The following is a 22,277-nucleotide window of genomic DNA, read 5'->3' as shown; positions in this document are numbered from 1 at the left end:
TGGGACAGAGAGAGACAGAGCATGAACGGGGGAGGGGCAGAGAGAGAGGGAGACACAGAATCGGAAACAGGCTCCAGGCTCCGAGCCATCAGCCCAGAGCCTGACGCGGGGCTCGAACTCACGGACCGCGAGATCGTGACCTGGCTGAAGTCGGACGCTTAACCGACTGCGCCACCCAGGCGCCCCTCAAGGTGAGTGAATTCTAACTGATGGGACTGAAGTTGTCTAGAGGCCTTCACAATAGCTGTGTGTCCCTTAGAGTGACGTCACCATTTTCTGAAATGCCCACAGTCCAATTGTTGAGAACGGTCATTCTTGCAGTGGGTACAGCAAGGAGAGCTCTTCCTCTTGGAAGTCCCCTGCTACATACAAGTGACCGATAGATTTAGATTTTGGTGGCCCTGTCTATAATCACCCGCTTTAATTTGGTGTGCTGTAAAATACAAAACGGTAGTGGTATTGGTTGCTCAAAGACCCCACAGGGACAGAACCAGTATACATTCGACTAGCGTGGAAGAGTGACATACAGGTTGGGGGATTTGGCTGCGATGACGATTTCGGTTTTGTCCAGGGATTGTTTGGTACGCCTTAATAACCGATGCCTGGGACAGTTGCTCATCTGATTATTCTTTACATAAGCTTGGGTTGTCAGCAGAAACTAAGACAGATATTAATGTGGTAGGAAGCCATACGCAGCCATGATACAACGTGGAGAAGATACAATGTGTTCCACGCTCAAAATGGCAGGAAAGCACAGTGGCCCAGGACGTTGGTCTGGAACTGACTTGTAAAACACGTGGCTCTGTGAAAACCTTTCTTTGAATCAACGGTGAGGTTGTCGTCTCCACACCGGCCCCACCACGTCCTCCCCTCCCTTTTGCTCTGTTGGGTCTCCCTTCCCTGCTATTGAATTAACATTGTATTTTATTCTACCCACTGGTAGATCTTTCCTACAGGAGCTGAGGTTCGGTCAGTTCAATCTAGATAGCAGAAGCCTGAAATGCATTTCTTAAATACACCTATTGTTTAACAGATCAATAAATAATTAGGAATGAATAATTATAATAATAATAAATAATTAATACATCAATTAGGGATTGAGGCTCACATGTTCATTTAAAAATGATTAGCTTTATTTTTAATCCCTTTCCTGATCTGATATTTTCTGTCACAACTTTTTATTTCTCAAGAAATATATGTAACTTTGTTATATGACAGAAAACACTATAGGGCAGGCTGATTAAGAACATGCAAGCCCGAACTATCAGACTAAAGGCATCTTATATTGGAAAAAAATGTACACTGATTTTTGAAATTCATTTTTCAGGTTAACACCGATTGTTAAAACTTCTTTGAAAGGAACGTTAAATTATAGACAATAACATTAGCTACAGGATGTTACTGTAGCCTCGAAATATTCTGGTGTTGATAGCTTGAAGAAAATCATTTTTTCAGGCTTACTAGCAACACATGAGCTATCAAGTAGGCAAGGATGTATTGTGTATCACCGGGGAGAAAGGAAAACAATCATCAGTGTTTAATATTCCAAAAGTTTGAGGGAAATGAAGCTACTAAGTATGACTAGACTCTGCCTTTTCTACTGCTCAGAATATAGCTGGGAATTGGGAATTATGCTTGGTAATAAGCTCTTAAGCACATTTGTAGTGTGGGATAAAGTTCTGACTTGGATGAGTGATGTTCATTCAACTAGAGACAATTTTAAAGGGACAGAATATAGGCCAGCAGATTTCTGTGACACATTCATAACCTCTCTGTAAATGTGCTGCCTTTATTTCTTATATCAAATGAATGCTAGGGTTTCAAAAGATATTATTCATAAATAGAATGTAGTTTCTCAAAGGGGGGGAAAAATGGCCCATAACATACTGACCCCTGGGAAATAAAACACCAAATCATTTCTCCTTTAACTCCAAAGGAAGCCTATATGTTTTTATCAGTCACTTTTTCCGAGGAGGAAATCACTAGACTTTCACCATCTCTCTCTGTTTCTATTAGGTTGTCAATTTGGTTTGAGTTTTCATCAGAGTTGGATTAACAGCTGGAAGAAGAGTCATCTCATCCAAACATTCACCAGGGAGCAATGAGAAAAATCTATTAAATTTGACATAGGACAATGGTACTTACTCAAGAAGACAGTTTGAACATTTGTAATGGAAAGGAGATTTTTTTTTGTAAAAATTCTTCAGATAATTCTCACAATTGTAAGACTTAGGATTCTATTTAATTGAAAGAGCAATCTAATTTAACAAAAGAGAAATGAAGAGGTATATCCATATGTATTATTAATTAAGGAAGCATTATAAATTAAGCAATTAAAATAGGGCCCCAAAGGAAAATGCTATAAGATTCCAGTGCCAGAATCTAATGCAAAAGAATAATTATACATAATAAAAGACACATATTATTTCTGGGTTTGTTGAAAAAAAAAAGAAAGAAAAAGGTTTTGGGGATTGCTATAGCTATACAACAAGTGATGTATATATTTAAAAAAATAGTTGAAATAAACATGATAAAACGTTAATGTTTACTAATTTGTCTGATGGAAACACAGGCCTACTACACTCATTTCCAAGGCTTTATATATATTTTAAATATTTTGTGGTTTCCTTTAGTACAAAATAATGAAAACTTTTATAATAGAAAGGTCTTTATTAATGATGTCATGAAAAACAAATTTGATAGAGAAAGCCATAATATTCATGTGGTTAAATGTGAATTGTAAGTTTTTTTCCACTAGTTTAAACTTTCTAATAAAAATCTAATAAAATATTAACCATCACCAATGAAGAAATAAAAATATCCACTTTTGAGTTGGAACAAGGAACTACCTATATAAACAGTACTCAGAAAAAAAAATCTGTTTCATTGAGTTTTAAGGAGGGCTGCATATTTAAAAATAGAAAATCTTGGGTCAAATGGTACATGAGTTAATGAAATAGTTATATACAGCATAATTTATAAGGTGATTTATATTTCATGACATCAATTCCAAGCTGTATTAGAAAAATAAAGTTTCTGTATGTGAGTTATACATTGCTATTGACTTTAGGTAGCTCCATGAGAGAGAGAGAAATTTTTAATCATCATTCTTGTATACTCATTGGATATTAAAGAACGTATCACGGGGTACCTGGGTGGCTCAGCTGGTTAACCGTCCAATTTTGACTCAGGTCATGATCTCACGGTTTGTGAATTCAAGCCAGCCTTCAGGCTCTGTGCTGACAGCTTGGAGCCTGGAGCCACTTTCCCATTCTGTGCCTCTGTCTCTCTCTGCCCCTCCCCCGTGCATGTGTGTTCTCTCTCTCTCTCTCTCTCTCTCTCTCTCTCTCTCTCTCTCTGTCTCTCTCTCAAGTAAACATTAAAAGAAAAATTAAAAAAAAATAAAGAACATATCACATGTCTTACCACAACCACTGTTACAAAATTGTAAGCAGTAAGATATAAAATATGTAACTTTCTCCTTTAATAATGAAGAATCACACAGGTATGTTTTCTTCTCGGTATGTGCGATCTGTGTCCCACAAGTCAATTGGACCTTCAGGTTGCTACATCGGTTGTGAATATCCCTTCTGTCAACTAGTGTCAGCATCATATGATACAGAAACTGCCCATACTCTCACATCCGTCAAGCATTAGGGGTAGAAATCAAATATTTCCCTGGCTTATTTTTACAGGTTGACCCGCACTTCTTGACAGAGATGTTTCAATTACTTTTCCTTTGTGACTATTCTTCAAGATTGAAATGCAGTTATTGATCATGATGTATCTACAGAGATTTGAAATATACTCATGAAAGATTCTCAGCAGTTACACATAATAAACTATCAAACTGCTACCACATGTCTTCTTATAGCCCTTTCTTTCAAGAATATTTTATTAATAGTAACAAAGTCTCATTCTTCTGCAACATACACAGGCTTCTGAGTTCATATCTCTGCAAAAATGTGTCAGAAGCAACATTTACAGCACAGAAATAGTCAACAATATTACTTGACATTCTTTTGTAGCTCCCTCTATAAACAATACAATCAAAACCCACTGTGTTTTCTATGATGTGAAAGATAGTATTTCAAACTGCAGAAAATAATGGATATAATCATGTTATTCAATTAATTGTTAGTATCCACTTATACGTAATGTGTATATTACAGAGCTTTAAAAGGAGGTAACAGGGAGAGAGACTAATCTGACTGATGTGAATAAAGTTTAACATTTAGAGTGCTGTTCCACATTCAAATGGAACAATAGGTTGAGGGTGACTATCCATGTGTGGCCCAAGCTCTTATGTATTGCTTTCTTTTGGATCTTTGAACAGGAACATGAGATACTTCCCTTGTTCCAATCAGAGCCTGTTTCTAACCACATTGCAACTTTTTTGCCTTTGTCTAGATGACTAAATCAATTTGACCCTGCTGAGTACTTTCTCTAATCTGTGATTAAAGAATGGTACTTCATGGGGCACCTGGGTGGCTCAGTTGGTTAAGCACCTGACTCTGGATTTCAGCTTAGGTCATGAGTTTATAGTTCATGAGATTGAGCCCTGCATTGGGCTGTGCGCTGACAGTGTGGAGCCTGCTTGGGGTTCTCTCTCCCTCTCTCTCTGCCCCTCCCCTGCTCGCTCTCTCTCTCTCTCTCTCTCTCAAAAAAAAAATAAATAAATAAACATTTAAAAAGAATTAAAAATAAAGAATAGTATTTCCACCATTCTTTTTTGTGAGAATGTAATATTTCACTAATGTACAATTTCTGAGATATTCATAAATATATTAGTTTAAACAAAGAAAAACAGCTGGCATAAAATGGAACAATTATAAAATGAGACCGTTCATGATAATTACAATACCATTGTTAAAGTACAAAATGTAAGATGAAGTCCTGGAAGAGAAAGTTGAGAACATTTTCAGAACAGAAAACAAAAATATAAACATGTTAGAAAATGCCATATAAAAATTTAGAAAATATAGAATATCAGAGAGTTCTATCATCTATTTAATAATTCCAGAAAAGAAAAAGAAGATAGAAAAATATAAAGATATAGAAAGATTTTTCCAAAGCCAAAAGAGGATGATTTCCTAAAACAAAAAACAAAAAACAAACAACAACAACAACAAAAAGATCATGTATGATTATTGGCTAGAGAAATACGAGGGGAGAGAAAGCAAAACAAAACAAAAACCAAGAAAAGTTTTCTCTATTCTATATAAAGTTAAATTCTAAAGATATAGACAGATGCTGGATAGTTAAGTAGGTAAATATATAAGGAAACAGAAAAAAGTTGGGGTGCCTGGGTGGCTCAGTTGGTTTAGCATCAGACTTCAGCTTGGGTCATCGTCTCACAGTTGGAGCCCCGCTTGGGCTCTGTAATGATAACTCAGAGCCTGGAGCCTGCTTCGGATTCTGTGTCTCCCTCTCTCTGCGCCCCTCCCCCACTCACACTTTGTCTCTCTCTCAAAAATAAACAAGTATTTAAGAAATTAAAAAAAAAAAAAAAGGGAAAAGGAAAAAAGTTACCTGCGCACCAGAAATCAGATTGCTATCCAGTACTGGAAGCACCAAGTATAAAATCGAGTATTAAAATGTAGAGATAAACGTGCTTAAAATATTCCAAGAGTATAACAGAATATTGTTCAAACTAGCTGTCAAGTAAAAGGGATCCCAAGTGTATTCTGACATTTTTTTGAAATTTTAAGTCCTAGGCAATCTCTACAAAGCACATATATCTGTACACATGCATTTATTTATTCTTATAATGTAACCAAAACGTAAGCAAAGAAAAAAAGTTGAGTCAGCTGCAGAAAAGACAACGAACTGATTATGGGTGAAATGAAGCCAAACCCTAATAGAGTAGATGCATAGAGGTCTACAGACATTCCTATAAAAGCAAAAGCGACGATGAGGATTTCACAGGTTACTGGGATAAGGTGCTAGGTCTTTTTAGGAATGCAGGGTGAGGGACGTTCTCATTTCTTTTGTTAAAAAGACGCAACTCTGATAAGAGGTAACCTGCCTAAATGTAGCTCACTCCCTCCACCGCAGACTCAGCACCGCACGCTCTCCTTAGCCAGTTGGCCAAGGCACTTGGGCAACCCTTCTGTTTTCAGCCTCGGCAGCCTTGAACTCTGTCGAGGGAACTGCGGAAAAATGCCGAAATCCGCCTCCCAGAAACTGACCATTACTTGGGCAGCAGCATCAAAGCACAGACTCCAGGGCAGGGTAGAGCCCAGGACATGGGGATTCTTTTAACCCAGGGAGGCAATACGACATCACCCCAATTTGTAGACGTGCCACATCTGTCTGGGTTCTCAAATTTCTGTAGCGAATCAAACCGACAAGGAGATTACTCTCTATCCTTGGGACACTGAACAGCCAGGAAATGTCTATGGCATGGGGGCCAATAGGACATGACAGCCGGCCTGAAACTACATGACCAGCGGAAAATTAGCTTCCTTGCCTTTTAATCATTACGGGATCCCCGATATTAAAAACTGTCCAACTACCAGGCACACGACCTGAACCATCAGACCAAATGACCTAACAGAGAACGTTGCTCTTTTTATCTTTTGCGTGCTAGAAGTCAGAGGCAAAGGATTCCTAATGAATAAAAAGATCGCATGTCCGGTGGAATAACCACTAGATGCACTGTATCAGCATGTGAACATAAAGAAAACAGGAGAAATTCATTGATTTGAGAAGACATTAAATAACTTTTTTTAACTTAAAAAATGATTTTGCACACACACAAAATTTTTAGATAGTTAAATATGTGTCAATATTAGTGGTTTGAAAAGCCCAGCACAGGGCAAAAATACAAAAACTAATATACACTCAAAACCCCCAACAGATAGAGCACTATTCCTGTTGTCTCTTTACTGAGTCCTGGTGGTTTTGCCTTTCAGGAAATCTTTCACTTGTATCAGAGTTATTACATGTATAGGCAGAAAGTTGTTTAGAACATTTTCTTATTTTTATTTTAATATCTGTTGAATCTATACTGATTTTATCTCTCTCAATACAAATAATGATAATGTGGGCAATCTTTCTTTTTTCCTGATAGTCTGGATAGAAGTTTATCAATTTTGTTGATCTCAAAGAACCAGTCTTTGATTTCATGGATTTTCTATTTTTCTTTTTCTATTTTGTGCTCAGTGATTTTTGGCTCTGATATTTAGTTTTTTTTCTTTATCAATTTAATTTATCAATAAATTGATATTTTCTTTATCAATTTATTGGATTTAATGTTCTCTTCTTTTCTAGTTTATTAAGGAGGATATTGGGGTCAAATGAGAATTGCCTTTTTTTCTAATCTCAAAATTTCTCATATTGTGTTTTTATTGTCCTTCAGTTTAAAGTAATTTCTAATTTTTATATTGATTTCTGAATTAAAACATTGAATTTCCTATTGACCATGTCTGGTGAAGTTTTTCTCTGAAACATTTTTGTTTTTCATCCTCTAAAAGTTTGATTTCTATCACTTTTAATATTTACTGTGTCTTTACTTATTTGGATATCAGGAACACACATATACAATTTTTTTAAAGCTTCCTTATTACTATTCCTAATATCTGTGTTTTTTCTAGATTGATTTCAATCCACTTTATATTCTAATTATGGTTTGTATTATTCTGCATATATAGATATAGATATAGATATAGATATAGATATAGATATAGATATTCTAGTGGGTTCCAACTGGATGCCAGTCATTACAATCACTTTTAGTGTTTGGTGTTATATCTTAAAAAAATATTGCATAGCTCACTGTCATACTCATTGTATCCTACATTTTCTTTTAGAGTATTTACAAAACTACCTTGTATAGTTAGGTCTATGATTATGAGTTAGATTGAAGGGTTTTTTTCTTTTTCCTTCTTCTGTTGAACTTTCAACTGTTCCACTTTCATTTCTTGGAGAACTACCATTTCTACACCAAATATCTTCATGAATTTTCACTAAGTTTATAATAAATATTTAATGTTTCTCTACGCTAATTTTAAAATTGAGTCAATCGTGGAATGATTTCAATAATGTATTATTCTCCTCAGTATGTCTTTTATTTATTGTTTCTATTACTTTGCTTGCCTTGTAATTTTACATCTTAGACATTCAGATGAGTGACCAATTGACCAAGGGTCACAAGGCAGAATAGATAAACTATTTGTTATATGTACTGTTGCATTATTATGATAGCATGGGCAAAGACTAAAAGGTACTGGGGAACAGCACGGTTCTGTACCCAGCATTCTAGAGTGAAGAAAGACAAGAAAGTGCCCAGTGGAGGAAGAATGCTTCCCTAAGCAAATTCTGACAAATATTCCTTCAACGCCTTACCATTTCAGGAACATGCAGAGAAAGAATACTCATCCATTTGGGAGATAGATTTATTGGCCTTTTGAACTATAAAAATCTCTAAAATATGTGACATATCCTTATATGTTAATTTTGGTCCCGCACTAAAATTCTTCCTACACATCTTATCCTGCCTTCTTAGATTCTTTTCTAATTATATCACTTATTGTCAAATGCCAGGAATCCCAAAGTATTATTCCTGGAGCTTTATCAAGCATCATGTTCTAAAGTTTCTTATAACATTTGGCCCTTAAATGGTCCAGGATATTTTGGTAGATACCAAACGTTCAAAAGAGCAAGCCGTGTTTCAAATGACCAAGGAACTGACTTTAGTTTGTTGACAACATATTAACACCAGATTATGAACAGCATTTTCTAATAATCTAAAACAACTAGCAATCATTGTGGACATACTGGAGGATCACAACACAAGCATAGAAAGAGATTTGTGACTAAAAATAACATATGCTAATATGATCATAAATAGAACTTAACAGATAGTCCTTACAGCAGTATGAGAGATCAACTGAAAGAGAGGAGAGTTTGCAGGGGAGGAGAAAAAGACCATAGGATGAAGTGTGGGCCATGAAATTTTGCAACTCTCTTTATTCTAAATTACATAACAGGAAGCGTTATTTAAGCATGGATTGATGAGCAAATGACATACTTTAGGTCAAAACCTGAGGTATTATCTTTATATGCTACAAAACATGCCCAGTGTCCAAAGACACTCTGGGTTGTCTTTGTCTTCTTTGGACAGATGTTGAAAGCGATTGTGTCTCCATGTCTCTCCAAATTAGTAAGGTCACCATTGTAAAAAAAAAAAAAAAAAAAAAAAAAAAAAATCAGGTGAAAATAATTATAACCGATGATGGTAAAATGGAAGAGATTCTAAATCGGTTATTTGAAAAACTGGACCACATAATTAGAGCCTTAAATATTGCTTTTATATTTAATTGTGACATTCTTTGAGAGAAACTGTTTCCCATCAAGTAGGCACATTTATTAATGAAACGCACGTATTTAACAGTACTTTCCATTTTATATGCATTATCTTATTTCACCTTCAAAATAACTTTGTAAATTTCAACTATCCAGTTATTATGACCGGGAAATGGAAGTTCATTACCACAGGGTGAATGACTAAGAGCAATGAGTTTAGATTTGTGGACTTGGACCATAATCACCACACAGGAGGCTCCGGAATTTCCCTCCTCCTATGCATGCATTGAAAGTACAGCTACACATGGATTAATTCTCTCTGAAAGAAATTCAGAGAGTGAGCAAATCCTACATATCAGGTAACTAATGTAATACCCGCATCAAAATGGAGAGAAAAGGCTGAGACACATTCTCACCATAGACCCCACACTCAGCACAGCACCATCCGGGTGAGAAGGAATCATCACCTCTGAGCTTCTCCCTGAGGAGCAAAGGGTTTGGACCACACATCTACCACCCCAACTTTTAAGGCTGCCACCTAAGTGATGGGCCCCAAATCACCTAGCTCTGAAAGCCAATGGGGCTTACATTCAGGAATCCCATAGGTACTACAGCATACAAGAAAATAGTTTTTGATGGACACAGAAGCACTAACCATAGCTCTCCCTCCAGGGCTCAGCACAGAGGAAGAGGCCAAAATGCCCAACTCCCAATCTTTCCCTGGGAGAGGTTTGAGTACTTAACTTTCCCACATGCTGCTTAAGGGTCCAGTTTCTAATAAGTCTGCATACAGGTTCAGATTATGGTCTTTCCCTTGAGGAAACTGACAGATTTCAGCACACCCTCTATCATTGTGAGACACTAAGAACAGAGGGAGGCATGAATAATTAAAAAGGTTTGAGAGACAAATCAGGAGCTAGGACCAAGATGAAAATAGTCTGTCAAGATTGGGAGTGGTGGTTATTTTGTTTAATGGGCAGAAACCAACAGAAAAGACAGAAAGAAAGAAAGAAAGAAAGAAAGAAAGAAAGAAAGAAAGAAAGAAAGAAAGAAAGAAAGAGAAAAAGGAAAGAAAGAAAGAAAGAGAAAGAAAGAAGAAACAAAGAGGAAAAGGAAGAAAGAGAGAAAGATAGAAAAAGGAAAGGAGAGAGAAGAAAGAAAGAAAAGAAACAAAGAAACAGAGAAACAAAGAAGAAAGAGAAAGAAGAGAAAGAAAGAAGAAAGAGAAAGAAGAGAAAGAAGAAAGAAAAAGAAGAAAGAAAGAAAGAAGAGAAAGAAAGAGAAAAAGGAAAGGAGAGAGAAGAAGGAAGGAAGGAAGGAAAGAAAGAAAGAAAGAAAGAAAGAAAGAAAGAAAGAAAGAAAGAAAAGGAAGAAAGGAAGAAATTTGTTACAAACTAACATGAAAAACCTTCAAATCTAATGTTTACGAAACATATTAATGATTTACCCATCACTAATTATACAGATTATTAGAGAATTATTCAGCAGAAACTTTCTGGGCCGGAAGGGAGGGGGGAGTGGGAAAATATATTCAAAACACTGAAGAAAAAAACTGTCAACCAAGAACACTCTACCAAATTTACCCTTTAGAACTGAAGGACAGATAGTTTCCCAGACAAACAAACAAACAAATAATAAAGAAGTTTATCATCACTTAGACCAGCTTTATGAAAAATGATAAAAGAGGTTCTTCAAGCTGAAATAAATGGATATTAATTAGTAATAGGGAAACAAATGAAAGTATTAAATTCCTTAACAAAATACTAGCAAACAAAACTCCACAGTACAGTAAAAGGATTTTACACCATGATCAGTGGGATTTATTTTAGAGATTTTGGGATGATTCAACATCTGTAAGTGAATCAATGTGATACACCACATTAAAAAATGAGGGATAAGAATCATATAATAATTTCAATAGATGCAGAAGAAGTATTTCACAAAATGTAACTGCCTTTCATGATAAAAATTCTCAATAAATTAAGTATAAATGGGCTGTATATCAACACAATAAAGACCAAATATGGTAAGTTAACATTATACTCCAGGGTGAAATGTTAAAGCTTTTGCTCTAAGATTAGGAAAAATACAAGGCTGCCCACTCTTATCACTTAAAAATATTTTTAATGTTTATTTATTTTTTGAGAGAGAGAGAGAGAGTGCGAGCAGGGGAGGGGCAGAGAGAGAGGGAGACACAGAATCTGAAGCAGCTCCAGGCTCCGAGCTGTCAGCACAGAGCCTGCCGCGGGGCTCACACTCATGAACCGTGAGAGGATGACCTGAGCTGAAGTCAGATGCTGAACCGACTGAGCCACCCAGGCACCCCCACTCTTATCACTTTTATTCAACATAGTAGTGGAAGTCCCAGGAAGAGCAATTAGGCAAATGAATGAATGAATGAATGAATGAATGAAATACCAAAAGAAAAAATGCCCGCAGGTGACATGTACTTATATGTGGAAACACTAGGGAGTCCTCCAAAAAACTATTAGAACTAATAATTTCAGTAAAGTTGCAAGATACAAAATCAATATACAAAAAAAAATCTCTTATAGTTTTATACTAATGAAAAGCAATTGAAAAATGAAATTAAAAATTGCTAAAGAATGTATAACATGAAGAAGAAAGAATTGCTCTTAACTGTTTCAATCTACATTATCATAATTTAAGCATAAGGTCACATATGTATACATACATACATAGAGATGCTATTTGTCTTTTTACTCCTTTGTGTGTTAGTGTTATGATTTTTTTTTCTGAGAAATTTTTTTTTTTTTTTAGTGGCGGTGTTCCATTACAATATGTGAATGATAGCATCATTCTTTTGTTGCTGCTTTATTTTTGGTTTTTAGTTTTACCTGTGTGTTAGTAGTATCTGGGCTTCCATCAGATGCGGTATTCTATTTGACAAAACATAACGGAAGCCTTGCTCAAGTTGATTTTACAATTTGCAGGATTCTGTTATGTTGGCTATACCCAGAGTCATGGTCTTTTTTTCTACACCAATATTCTGTTATAGTAGGTCATGACTTTCCCTGGATGTCTCCGGAAAATGGATATAAATACAGAATTTTATCAGATTATCTTTTGATTTTTTTTCTAACACTTTAGATTTAGAGTGATTTCTTCACTCTAGCATGGACCCTAAGGTCCTTAGGCAAATGAGGCTACCTCTTGAATTTAAGCGTCTCTAAAATGCTTCTGTCAATAGCAGGGAAGACATATCTAAGCCATCCAAAGAGCATATTTCTGCTTATTATTTTGGAATCTTAGAGAAGCTTACATAGTTTACTGAGATGAATGATTCAGCCAAAAAAAACCCCTTATGTTAATGGATGTTATGATTGATATGCCAGGCTTTATGACTCACAGTTTGCCATATATATCACGCTTGAACAAAATATACACTGCCAAAATGGGCGGATTTAGGAACCTGAGAGACCCTTATAGCCTATGGCAGAGACACTTTTAATGTTCCACTAAAAAGTTCAGAATTCCCAAGAAGTTTCCTTTCATCTATTTTAGCATTCCCTGGCCACTATACCATATATTCCATATCAAAGTCCTTTAGTTGACAATTTATTTGTGCAATAATTTAAATATTCAGATATCGTATTTCAACTCCTAGTTACTCACCACGTACTATAATTTGTGCTAATACATTATATAAGAGAAAATTATGATTATAATTGTCAATTGTTGATTGTGAAATATTTCTGGACTACTGATATGCAAATGTGTGAAAAAAAACATGCATCTTAACATCAGTGTAATGTGCTATAACTTTAGTGAGACAAGTATAAAATATTGTGAGAAACCAGTCAGACAAACTCCCTCTTTTTCAATGAAATCATGGAAAATGTGGATTTTGCAGATAGCATTTCTGCATATTATGTGTATGCTACGTGAAAGCTATATTTTATTGTGTATACTATATGAAATCTAAAGTTGTAAGTCTGACTGCATAAAGAGGCACATCATGCACCTGGGACCCAGGGGACTAGATTTCTAGCTGTACCTGTTGATTGATGATTGACTCTTTTGGCACTATTGTGGCAATAAATGCCAAGACTTGAGACAGTTTAACTGAGCATGAGTTATCTTTCATTGTGCCTCCGTAATTAATTGGTCCAGATCTCATACTGTAAGCATCCACTGGTGGCAAAAATGGATGACCAACTTCCTTTAGAAATTCCAAGTATGCATTCAAAGAAAGATAAGGAGGACTTTATAACATGAGGTGGTACCACTTTGATGAATGGTACTCAGCATAGGATCCCCCCTCCACGGTGCCATGTGATTCTGTTTTAAAGAAAAGTTTATAAATTTGCCTGTGTGTTTGTCTTATGCATTCAGTCAGATTCAGGGGAATCTTATAAATAGAAAGTTCCAATGATAGAAAAATGGTTTGTAAGGACCACTGAGAAATAGCATAGTTCAGAACTCTTTTTAGGATTGGTAAGCCATCAAGTCATTAAGTGTTTTTAAATCCTTATGACTGGAAGTAGAATTCAAGACTAGGTATTAGCCTAGGGTGAGGTGTTATCAGTAAAGGTATATTTGGGTATAAAGTAAACATCTTTTATGCATAGAATGATGCCAAGTTAAAATTCCGGTGGCTGGAACTAGGAAGGTGTTATGCTAAGTGAAATAAATCAGTCAGAGAAAGACAAACATCATAATTTCACTCATATGTGGAATTTAAGACAGAGAACAGATGAACATCGGGGAAGGGAAGGAAAAATATGATAAAAAGAGAGAGGGAGGCAAACCATAAGAGACTCTTACATACAGAGAATAAACTGAGGGTTGCTGGAGGGGGTGTTGTGTGGGGGGATGGGCTAAATGGGTGATGGGGTTTAAGAAGGGCAATTGTTGGGATGAGCACTGGGTGTTGTATGTAAGTGATAAGTCACTGAATTCTACTCCTGCAACCAATACTTCACTGTATGTTAACTAACTTGAATTTAAAAAACACATTGTTTAAAGTAAAACAACAACAACAACAAACAACTCTCAAAGAAATCTGAATTGTTTATGTATAATGAACAACTACCTAAATTAAAACACACATGACATGCAGAATAAATCTCGTTATCACAATTCTATGTAAGGGAAGACCGGCGAAGTTTCAAACTTTAGTCAGGCTCCTGAACCTTCTGTGAACCCCATTTAATGCATTTTCTTTGAAAACCCAGTTTTAGCAAGTCAGTATAACCAGAACCTTCCTTACCCTGGAAGTTTCCTCTTAAGAACCTTCTTTCCACTGGACCCCAACCTGCTCTTGGCAATAAATTCCCACTTGTCCATGCTATATTTGGAGCTGAGCCCAATCTCTCTCCCCCACTGTAAAACCTCATTGCAGTGTCCCTAGACCTATCACAATGGTCCGAATAAAGCCTGCCTTACCACTACTGATAAGTGTCATCAAATATTTTTTTTTACAGCATACCTGCTGATTTCTTGAAGAGTTACAGAAAAGATACATACAGATGCAATCAAAATTGAAATCCTGGCGTAGTAAAAAGAAAAGAAAACAGTTGTTGGTACAGATTGGCACACGTGGCTTAAGTCAACACACTTCGGAAGCTTTGCAAAAGCCATGGATGTAAAATTTCAGTTGGATGGTGTTCAGCTACGACAGAGTCAGAGACGCACGGAATCACAATAGAAATGTTCGAATCATAGAAGCTGGAGTTCTCATGCCTAAAAAAGGTACTTGCTAGCACCTAGTAACCCTACATCCTCCCTCTATCTTTTGTAATCTTAAGCTAAAAATCTAAGCCCTAGACCATTCAGAAGAATTGTAAACTGAGTCGTGGCTCAACCCTATGTGCAAAGCCCTCTAATTCCACTTTTCACTGTAGTTGCTTAAGGGACTCTACTCCAGAGTCCTTGTACACACAGACTCTGAGAAATGGGACCCCAAATTCTATTTCCACCTTAGATGAGAACGCACAGCAGAACCTGGAGGCGTGGTGGATGCCGTAGCCAACAGCTTCACAGAGGGGCGCAAAATGCGCAAGTAAAAACTGTCCCGGGGTCACAGCTCAGATTCTTTCCAATGGGAACAGTCACAGAGATATTTTGTGTGTTCTCCATGTTTATAACCGTTATAAACATGATTAGCAGGATTTCAGCCAGGTTTTCAGGGTTGCCTTGCCGGCGGATAAACTCCATGCACAGCCAGCTGTATGTACAAGCTGACTGCATAGATAACCAACTTGTGTAGAAAATAGCAATTTGTAAAGGCAGTCTCAAAAAAATTGGTAGGGGCAGTTTTTTGCATTTTGCCCAGTAGGTCAGACGGGACAAAAATAAACATTCGTAAATTGAACAAAGGTAAAGGCGTAGGAGAGTACCTTTGGAGAATGACTAACATATTTGAACGCCTTTTTGGAACTGAAACCACAGAAAATGCTCTTCAGGGCCATATTTGTTCATGGCCTCCCCCCCCGCAAAGTTCAAAAGCAATTTTAAATCATTTTAGTGAGCAGAGCTGAGATGCAGAGATTCTGTGCACACTGAGACAGAAGACTGATCACTGTGTAAGCTCTCAGTCAAAAATTGGGGAAGATATCGAGTCAAAATTGATGACCCTCCATTTAGCATTCCTAAATTATAAAAAAAAAAAAAAGTGTTGGGACCATCAGGATCAAGGGAGGAACTGTCAGTATGAAAAAGTCAATAAATCTGAAAATGGTTCATGGAATTTATATTTGTGTGTGTCTAATACTACAGTAAGCAGTAGAGACACTAGAAAACCCATTGTTTTAAGTGGTTTTGTCAAGCGGTCCCAAAAGCTGTTCTGGGGGGAAAAAAAGGGACTTGTGAAATTTGAATGCTACAAGCACAATCTAAAAAGAGAACCCATCTTAACTCCCCTCCATTTGTGTTTCTAGAAATTAGATCTCCTTGTTCCAGTGTGACAATACATATCAGTAAATGCACATAAGGCTAATTAATCTATGTTGTGAAAAAATAAAAATATCTGCTTTCAGGTTCAGTGCTCTCGACCTGCCCCCAAATTGTCTAGGTTGTTCGTAGAAAGGGAATGTATCCCCCACATAAGGCGATTTGGACACATTTCAATGTAAAATTTATAAGCCACAGATTTCTTAGGGACTCAATCCTGTTCATTCTATCATCATAGAGTATAGACGCATAAGAATAAGAAATTAAATGATAAAATACATGTTAGGTAATGAATATGCCATTTAGTTCTTCTAGGCAATCTCCTTTGCCCTAAGGAGAAAGAGAGCAAACTCTCAACAGGAAATATTCCTCTGAGCCCCACAAAATCATAAGTAGGAGAACCCAGTGGATTACCTTCATCGCTTCTCATTCTCTATCATATCCTAAATTTTATTAGCTATGTTGCAAGCTACTATAACTTGCATGTAATGTAAAATCTTACCATCGATATATCTGAAAAATATTTCCAGTTGCCTTACTAACCTTGGCTATCAGCTCCTTCTGGCCAACTGAGTCCAGGATAAATACATCAAAGATATGGTGGGTTTAGCATTAAATAAACAAAACTAAACTGAATTCATCCTTCTGATAAGTAGTGGCTTTCAAAAAAATAAGTAGTGACTTTCTGTTTGACTATTTTTCGTTAGGACGATGGACTCCAGATTGGAGTGCATCTTTCCTGATGCACTGAAAATTCTGATGAAATTCAGTCTGCTGAATTATTCTTCTGTGCGGTATCAGTTGCCCTTATAAACATACTTGCTTGATAGCTTCTTACTGCTTACATTTCTTCCTTAGTGCTCTATTTTCCTAGATGCAGATGCCTTCAGTTAAGTGATGTTAAGGGATGCCCTGACCGTAAGGAGTTGATTGACATCAAAGATTCTGGCTGGCCAGACGACATCACCAAGAACCCTCGTTTTACAGGTATCGTGTTGCAAGGCTAGTTAGTGCCACGAATGGTAGCCTGCCCACCTGTCATTAGCCTTTTCATCTTCCCTTATCATTTAACGACTTAATTAGTTCCCTAAAATCTTAGTAGGGATAACTTTACTAAATCAGACCACCCGCACTTCAGAAAAATCCACTCACTGAGAAAAGTGTGCACTGCCCTATAACAACGGATGGAAATTTCTAGGTGAACATGATCAGAACATACAGAAATTCCTATTAGAACAAATAATCAAAGGAATAAGTTAAATTGTAAACCTTTCAAGAATGCTTCCCAGGTTGACTCAGACCATTTCCACCTTAAAAATACAAATAAATGGCTGTGTGACAAACCAGACTTTATGGGGGGGAAAAAAGACCTTTCGCCACTATCCTCACCTGTCCATCCCTCATTTCTTTAGGAACAAACTCCATTTTTGTCACTGCATGATCTGGTATTTGAAAGAACCAAGATTCTTTGAAGTAGAAGGATATTGCCAATGGCAGAAAGAAAGTTAGTCCTAGTTTGTTCATAATCATTGTGTGGATACAGTTTCAAGGGCTGGTGACAGATTTAGGGGAGAGTGACCCCATCCTATGGACAACATGATTGTGATTTTGAACAACTTCCTTTCAAATTATTTCTCCTACAACTTGATTTATACTACTGAGATTTACTATTGCCAAAACAACTACTTCTGATACCATAGCGACTAGCTATTTATTATCACAGTTAAGGGTAGATTCGCACCCGAAAAGGTTGTTCCTGACTAAATGTCCAAGTAAAGAACCAATATGCGTTTTTGCTTATCCAAGCCCATGATTTTTTTGCTAAAATCATGCTGCATAACAAAACACCTTGAAAGTATTTTGTTTTCTTTCACTGTGGATTGGGTAGAGGAGCTTTGTTTCAGGCATGCAGTCAGTTGGCCTTGATTTTAGGCTTCGAATTCCATTTACATCAGCTCTATATTGGTTCCACATCATCTTTGGACCTTCAGCTGGTTTGTGTCCATTCTTCTCATTGCTGGTCCCCAAAGAGCAAGAGGAGACGCAGAAACATGAGTAACCTGTTGAAGTCTTGGTTCAGAGCTAGGAAGACTTCAATTTCTTTACCAATTCCATTGACCAAAAAAAGTCCATGGCCGAGCCAAACATCAGTGTGTGGGGAAATAGACTCTGCACAATTTCTTACTTTGCAAGGTAACAAGCTAGGAGGGAATAAATAAAGGCAAATGGCATAATCTGCCACAGGAAATGTAAATAATGGAAACTGGGCTCATTAAGCCTCCCATGGACTGCAAAAGACCCTGTGATGTGAAAAACGTAACAGGAGAAAATATCTAACATTACTTCCTAGGAAGTCTAGGGATGTATCTTTAATAGGAAAAAAAAAAAAAAAGAGATAATAGTCATGGTAATTGAAACTCAGGCTCCCGTGAGGCAAAGAGAATCATGAGTCTGAATCAAGAATAACCAAATTGGAAAAAGTCTACTTTATCCAGGAACCTTTGAAGAGTAGATAAATTTTCTGCACAGCAGGAGGAATCTTTGACCGTCTGGACATTAGAAAGAATAATCACAAATAATTAAAAAGGGACATGTGTTATAATCAACCAAAGGAGCTTTTGTTATAATCAATCGTTTCGTCACGTATAAACACATGCATATGCAAAGCAATATAAGGAAGATCAGCCTGCTGGAACATGTGTGAATGTTACACCAGGCAGGTGTCAAGAGTGACACCAATTGACCCAGGAGGCAATAGAAAGAATCTCCCGTTACTACACTTAAGAAGAACAGGATATTATACAGAAACAGCCACTTTTGATTAGTGAGAGTACATGACTCTCCTTCAGGGAGGCACTCGAATTTGTTTTTCATTCATTTGCTTGTTTTTTTTTGTTAAATGGGTAGTTGCATCATATGAGGTGAAGATTCATTACTATTATATTTCAGAAGTTTGAATACAATGTGATTTTGTTTATACAAGTTGACTAATTAAAGGCTGGCTGAGGGCATATATTCATTATTGGCTCCCTCAACTCCAGTTCGACCCTTTTCTCTCTTGCTGTGTAGCTCACGGTTTTGCCCCACATGTGACCAAGTTCCCACCGTCTAATGTATGAAACAGGAGTAGGACTGGAAGGTGGCAGTGATAACAAAGGCCTTTGCTTCCCAACTTTGTGGCTGTCAGGCAGCAATGCAGGCTCATTGAATCTTTGTGCACGGATCACAGTGGAGGTGTGGTGGCCATTCCCTCAGCTCCTTCCTGCTCTCCATATTGTGACTAAGGCAGCGTCATTCGGACTCAGCAGCTAGACTTCCTGGCTCCCCAGTCTCACAATTATGGTAGGGGTAGCTGTTCCCTCAGAGGACTAATTCTAGGATGTTGCTCTAACAACCATTCTTGGAACCGCAACCTAAAGCAAGATACCCCTTAATTCACTGAACTAAACATACGTTTTCATAAACGAACTAGAAAGCTGTGTCTAATCTCAAGTGTAACTGACAAGTATCTCTGATAGATTTTCGGATAGAGCTATTCTGCCTTCTTAGGATATACCACACTTGATTATGATAACTTCTTTTGTAAATACACAGACATACACATTGACCTACTACATTCTTGTGTTTTTTTGTTTGTTTTGTTTTTTTGTTCTTTTTGAGAGAAAGAGAGAGTGTGCGGGAAGGGGGCAGAGGAAAGGGAAAGAGTGAATCTTTTTTTTTTTTTTTCCAACGTTTTTTATTTATTTTTGGGACAGAGAGAGACAGAGCATGAACGGGGGAGGGGCAGAGAGAGAGGGAGACACAGAATCGGAAACAGGCTCCAGGCTCTGAGCCATCAGCCCAGAGCCTGACGCGGGGCTCGAACTCACGGACCGCGAGATCGTGACCTGGCTGAAGTCGGACGCTTAACCAACTGCGCCACCCAGGCGCCCCGAGTGAATCTTAATCAAGCCCCACACAGGGCTTGATGCTACAACTGTGAGATCATGACCTAAGCTCAAATCAAGACTCAGATGTTCAACTGACTAAGCCCCAATCTACTGTTTTCTTAAAGATATTGTGTCAACAATTATAATGAAAACAGGTATAGATTTTATTTTCTCATACTATAGTTATTCATTCTGGAAATCAAGTGTATTAGTCAGGGATCTCCAGAGAAACAGAATCAATACACTGTAGATGTATATATAAAAGGAGACTTATTATGAGGAATTGTCTCGTGTAATTTTGGAGACTCAGAAGTCTCATGATGTGTTGTCTGTGAGCTGGAGACCCGAAAAAGTAGATGGGCTAATTCAGTCTGTATCCAAAGGCCTGAGAACCGGGGGAGGTGGATGGAGAAGCTAGTCCAGGTGTGAAGTCCTAAGAACCAGTAGTGTGGGGAGTGGAAGAGCGGTGTTGGTCATTAAGGCCAAATTCTTCCTTTCTCAGACATTTTATTCTATTTAAGCCCACACTGCACTGGATGATCCTCACTCACACAGGAGACGGCGGACTGCTTTACTGATTCAAATGCTAATTTCATCCGGAAACATCCTCACATGCCCAGAAATAATGTTTAAGCAAATATCTGGGCCCCCTGACGCGCAGATGAGTTGATACATAAAATTAACTGCCACATCAAGTTTATTTTTTTCCATACAGAATGAGTTAGTCATCTCACTCCCTTTTTATTTTTTTTTTTGAAGAAAACTTTCCTAAGAGAGAAGTTTTGGTTTCTTGACATATTTTTATAACTTAACTATAAAGCCATATGTCACGTGCACACACCCACACACACAAACCACATACACACCACACACACACACACACACAAACCACACACATACCATACACACAGGGTGCATTTAATACGTCTCATTTAATAACACTTGCATGTATCATGTATATGTTTCCCATTATTACCAACTACTGAGAATTTTCCAGAAATTTCTTGCAGAACTTTCTAGCACTATTATTTAAATTTGCTAATTTATTAGTAAGTAAACAGTAGTTCACGATGGTCACTGTTTCTGCACACCTGTTTTACCTATTTTCATTCATCGTTCATTTTATATCTTCAGACTTTTCTCCCTTTCTCTTATTTTCCTTTTTCTAAATTTATCCACATTAATAAAATGTTTCAATTTTCAAACATCAAAAGGTTATGACAAATCATGCATAAGATGTCTCATTACCAAACTTTGTCTAATCATGCTATCAGTCTTTACGCACAAGGCAGTACACAATATGCATGATACTATGCGTTACTTTTGTCACTTCTCAATACAATCTGAAGGTGTCATCACTTCCATATATTCAGAACTGCTTTTTTCCCCAAATTACACATTTTAAGTTTTTCATATGAGGTTATTTCCAACCTCTTAATTTTGTAATCATTGATGAATAATTCATTTTGTACATATACCACTTTGACATGAAACTTTTTCTTCTCAATGACTAGCAAACCTATGTTTGTATATGCACCATATATGTATATTATATCTATATGTACACACACACACACACACGTGTGTGTGTTTAAATATGCACACACACTAGTCATTGTGATATGAACCACAAATATTTTGTCCAGATGTTGCCTTCCTTCTGACTTTTCTAACTTCCACAGTAGGTAGTCTTATAAATTTCCTTTATTTTCTTTTGTTTTAAGGTCACAGATTTTTATCAGTCAATTTCAAATCACAGTTTAAGAGTCCTGAGAGCAGGGCCAGGGAGTGATAGTGGAACCGGGACAATTCTCCCAGCTAGTGACTGGCCCTGGATTTTCTAGCAGCTGCTGAGTCACAGAGGCAATTTCCTGCTCCTGTGTTGCTTTGTCCCCTCCTCCACCCCCAAGGGCCCTGACCCCATCAGAGTGAGTATTCCAGCCAGACCAGAGACTGAATATTGTCCTGGGGAGGGATGGGGGTGGTACTTTCTTCTCTACTGGTTGTGACAGTACATGCTGAAATTAAACTGAAAAGCCCTTTCTCTGGAGATCAACTCATCTCTTGAAAAATACTGGTGTTATTCTTTTACACTCCCACATATTTTTACCCTGATATACAGTA

This window comes from Neofelis nebulosa, chromosome 11, assembly GCF_028018385.1.
Source record: "Neofelis nebulosa isolate mNeoNeb1 chromosome 11, mNeoNeb1.pri, whole genome shotgun sequence".
NCBI classification, from domain to species: Eukaryota; Metazoa; Chordata; class Mammalia; order Carnivora; family Felidae; genus Neofelis; species Neofelis nebulosa.
The sequence above is the reverse complement of the archived record's forward strand: the minus strand, read 5'-3'. Positions refer to the sequence as shown.